The 4,447-nt window shown below is 40.4% G+C and overlaps 2 non-coding genes across 2 annotated transcripts; both read right to left on the bottom strand.

Annotated features, from left to right (window-relative positions):
• Window positions 1-1,357: 1,357 nt before the first annotated feature.
• LOC128004394 (5S ribosomal RNA) lies at window positions 1,358-1,476 on the bottom strand. The gene has a single exon (XR_008177085.1). It is a non-coding gene; the product is annotated as a 5S ribosomal RNA (ribosomal RNA).
• Window positions 1,477-2,927: 1,451 nt separating this feature from the next.
• LOC128004395 (5S ribosomal RNA) lies at window positions 2,928-3,046 on the bottom strand. The gene has a single exon (XR_008177086.1). It is a non-coding gene; the product is annotated as a 5S ribosomal RNA (ribosomal RNA).
• Window positions 3,047-4,447: the final 1,401 nt, after the last annotated feature.

The following is a 4,447-nucleotide window of genomic DNA, read 5'->3' on the forward strand; positions in this document are numbered from 1 at the left end:
CGAAGTGGCCTCTTTCCTCGCATTTATGGCACTTAAACTCCGGGCACTCCTTCACCACATGATCTGGGCTCATGCACAGCCGACAAGTCTTCACCTGATGGCTGTGCATCACCCTAAAGTATTGTGGACCCTCTGCCGTTTCTATTTTTGTGCTGTACGGTAGGGAGGCCACCTCCTTCGGAAACCGCGCCTTTACATATCTTGTCCCATCCTCGTGGTGGTGCACGGATAAACACGCCGCTTTATATTTGAAATTGGGGAAACCCCCCAAACCTCCAGTTTATTTAAAATCTCTTCATCAGCAAGGTAGACGGGCAGATGCATGAAAGAGACAACATAATCTCTGTTTTGCAGTTTCTTTATCTCACAGTTCACTCCTTTAATTAACAATCCCTCAGTCAGTTCATCACAAGTTTCTTCTTTTTCCATTGTCAGTTCATATTCCTTTCCTTGTCTTGGCCTCAGTGCTAAGATTTTACCATATCCACATTTGTCCGTCACCGCTTTAATAATATCCAGAGCTCTCACCTCACTTACATTCTCCACATTCACAATCACAGTTGCCTCCTTTAAGTATTTCCTTTCACCACATGTATATCTTGCATCCTGATTTTTACTGTGTCCTGCTCGTTGTCGATACTCCAGTCCAGTGTCGTTTGCCACGCGTCTCTCTCCAGCTAGTCCAGTGTTGTTTGCCATGCGTCTCTCTCCAGCCAGTCCAGTGTTGTTTGCCATGCGTCTCTCTCCAGCCAGTCCAGTGTCGTTTGCCATGCGTCTCTCTCCAGCCAGTCCGGTGTCGTTTGCCATGCGTCTCTCTCCAGCCAGTCCGGTGTCGTTTGCCATGCGTCTCTCTCCAGCCAGTCCAGTGTCGTTTGCCAATAATCCATCCATTGTACAAAAACAGCAAAAATAAAAAAAATAAAAAAATAACAATTAACCACCCTCCAGCCAGCAAGATGCTGCTGTTAGGTGGTTTAAAACTGAAAAAGCACACAAAAAATAAATTAAAAGTCCAAAAACAACTCACAAAATAAACACTAACAGAAAAATCTAAATGGAGGAGAGCCTTCCTCTCCCAACTGCAGCCGACACTTCCTGTAGCTCTCTAGCACCCTCTGGTTGGTATGGCCTTAAGCGAAGACTGCTGCAAAGAGAGGGCTATTTAAAGACCGGCCAATCTAATCGCCAGTACATTATATAAGTAGGAAAGAAAACCCAAAAGCTTAAAGCACCTGGTAATCCTAGGCAGTCTTTCATCAAAGTACTAACCAGACCTAAACCTGCTAAGATTCAGAGATCGGGCATTGACTCTATTTTTTGGCAAAATTATTATATACTAAGTGAAAAATTTCCAAAAAGCTTACAGCACCTGTTATTCCGAGACGGTCTCCCATCCAAGTACTAACCAGGCCCAAACCTGCTTAGCTTCCGAGATCAGACGAGATCGGGCATAGCCAGGTTAGTATGGCCGTAAGCGAAGACTGCTGCAAAGAGAGGGCTATTTAAAGACCAGCCAATCTAATCGCCAGTACATTATATAAGTAGGAAAGAAAACCCAAAAGCTTAAAGCACCTGGTATTCCTAGGCAGTCTCTCATCAAAGTACTAACCAGACCTAAACCTGCTAAGATTCAGAGATCGGGCATTGACTCTATTATTTGGCAAAATTATTATATACTAAGTGAAAAATTTCCAAAAAGCTTACAGCACCTGGTATTCCCAGGCAGTCTCCCATCCAAGTACTAACCAGACCTAAACCTGCTAAGATTCAGAGATCGGGCATTGACTCTTTTTTTATATTAAACACGCCGCTTTATATTTGAAATTGGGGAAACCCCCCAAACCTCCAGTTTATTTAAAATCTCTTCATCAGCAAGGTAGACGGGCAGATGCATGAAAGAGACAACATAATCTCTGTTTTGCAGTTTCTTTATCTCACAGTTCACTCCTTTAATTAACAATCCCTCAGTCAGTTCATCACAAGTTTCTTCTTTTTCCATTGTCAGTTCATATTCCTTTCCTTGTCTTGGCCTCAGTGCTAAGATTTTACCATATCCACATTTGTCCGTCACCGCTTTAATAATATCCAGAGCTCTCACCTCACTTACATTCTCCACATTCACAATCACAGTTGCCTCCTTTAAGTATTTCCTTTCACCACATGTATATCTTGCATCCTGATTTTTACTGTGTCCTGCTCGTTGTCGATACTCCAGTCCAGTGTCGTTTGCCACGCGTCTCTCTCCAGCTAGTCCAGTGTTGTTTGCCATGCGTCTCTCTCCAGCCAGTCCAGTGTTGTTTGCCATGCGTCTCTCTCCAGCCAGTCCAGTGTCGTTTGCCATGCGTCTCTCTCCAGCCAGTCCGGTGTCGTTTGCCATGCGTCTCTCTCCAGCCAGTCCGGTGTCGTTTGCCATGCGTCTCTCTCCAGCCAGTCCAGTGTCGTTTGCCAATAATCCATCCATTGTACAAAAACAGCAAAAATAAAAAAAATAAAAAAATAACAATTAACCACCCTCCAGCCAGCAAGATGCTGCTGTTAGGTGGTTTAAAACTGAAAAAGCACACAAAAAATAAATTAAAAGTCCAAAAACAACTCACAAAATAAACACTAACAGAAAAATCTAAATGGAGGAGAGCCTTCCTCTCCCAACTGCAGCCGACACTTCCTGTAGCTCTCTAGCACCCTCTGGTTGGTATGGCCTTAAGCGAAGACTGCTGCAAAGAGAGGGCTATTTAAAGACCGGCCAATCTAATCGCCAGTACATTATATAAGTAGGAAAGAAAACCCAAAAGCTTAAAGCACCTGGTAATCCTAGGCAGTCTTTCATCAAAGTACTAACCAGACCTAAACCTGCTAAGATTCAGAGATCGGGCATTGACTCTATTTTTTGGCAAAATTATTATATACTAAGTGAAAAATTTCCAAAAAGCTTACAGCACCTGTTATTCCGAGACGGTCTCCCATCCAAGTACTAACCAGGCCCAAACCTGCTTAGCTTCCGAGATCAGACGAGATCGGGCATAGCCAGGTTAGTATGGCCGTAAGCGAAGACTGCTGCAAAGAGAGGGCTATTTAAAGACCAGCCAATCTAATCGCCAGTACATTATATAAGTAGGAAAGAAAACCCAAAAGCTTAAAGCACCTGGTATTCCTAGGCAGTCTCTCATCAAAGTACTAACCAGACCTAAACCTGCTAAGATTCAGAGATCGGGCATTGACTCTATTATTTGGCAAAATTATTATATACTAAGTGAAAAATTTCCAAAAAGCTTACAGCACCTGGTATTCCCAGGCAGTCTCCCATCCAAGTACTAACCAGACCTAAACCTGCTAAGATTCAGAGATCGGGCATTGACTCTTTTTTTATATTAATCAAAATAAATTAATCAAAATAAAATTTTTATATATTTTTTTTTTAATGAAAGATTATTATATAATTCGTGAAATTTTCCAAAAAGATTAAAGCACCTGGTATTCCCAGGCAGTCTCCCATCCATGTACTAACCAGGCCCAAACCTGCTAATATTCAGCGATCGGGCATTGACTATATATGACATCTATACCTGGACTTTTATTCACCTTTAATTGATTAATTGCTTCTTCTATCTCTTCTATTTTTATCTCCTCATCACACTCTTCTTTGTCTTGATTATTAACTGTAGCCGTTATCATCTTCAATATACAGTCTTTTTCGCCATCATCTATTCCTTGTGTCTTAAACAATTCTTCATAAAAATCTTTTACCTCCTTTAATATTTCTTTTGTTTCTTTTACTTTCCTTCCATCTTTGCATTTTATTTATTTTATTGTTTCTGCCTTTTCCCTACTTCTTTCTAGATTAAAAAAGAATTTTGTACATTTTTCTCCCTCCTTACTTCTTATCATTGCACCTCTATACTTTTCCTCCTCTATTTTACTTAAATCCTCTTCTAACAAAACAACCTTCTGCACATCAACATCCTCTTTACTTAATTCTTCATTTAATTATTTTCTGATATTCCTTTCTTTTTGTTTCTTAATGGACTCAGAAAGCTGTAAACTGACAATCTTGATCATTGAAGTCCTAACATAAGTTTTTGTGCATATAACTTCTAACACATTAAAAACTGTCTTACAGCATTGCAGAAAACATTGTATTTCATAAGGCATAAGCACCTTTCAGTTTGGCAAGATTTGCACTGACCATTGAATGAAACAGCTTTCTCTATTAGAGAGACGAGCTTTTGAGCAGATTTAGGCTAGATTTTACTTCATTTGAACAGAAGCACTATTTCAACATTACTGGACTCAGAAAGCTGTAAACTGACAATCTTGATCACTGAAGTCCTAAAATAGGTTTTTGTGCATATAACTTCTTACACATTAAAAACTGTCTTACAGCATTGCAGAAAACATTGTATTTCATAAGGCATAAGCGTCTTTCAGTTTGGCAAGATTTGCACTGAAT

The sequence above is a fragment of the Carassius gibelio genome, chromosome B22 (assembly GCF_023724105.1).
Source record: "Carassius gibelio isolate Cgi1373 ecotype wild population from Czech Republic chromosome B22, carGib1.2-hapl.c, whole genome shotgun sequence".
Lineage (NCBI taxonomy): Eukaryota > Metazoa > Chordata > Actinopteri > Cypriniformes > Cyprinidae > Carassius > Carassius gibelio.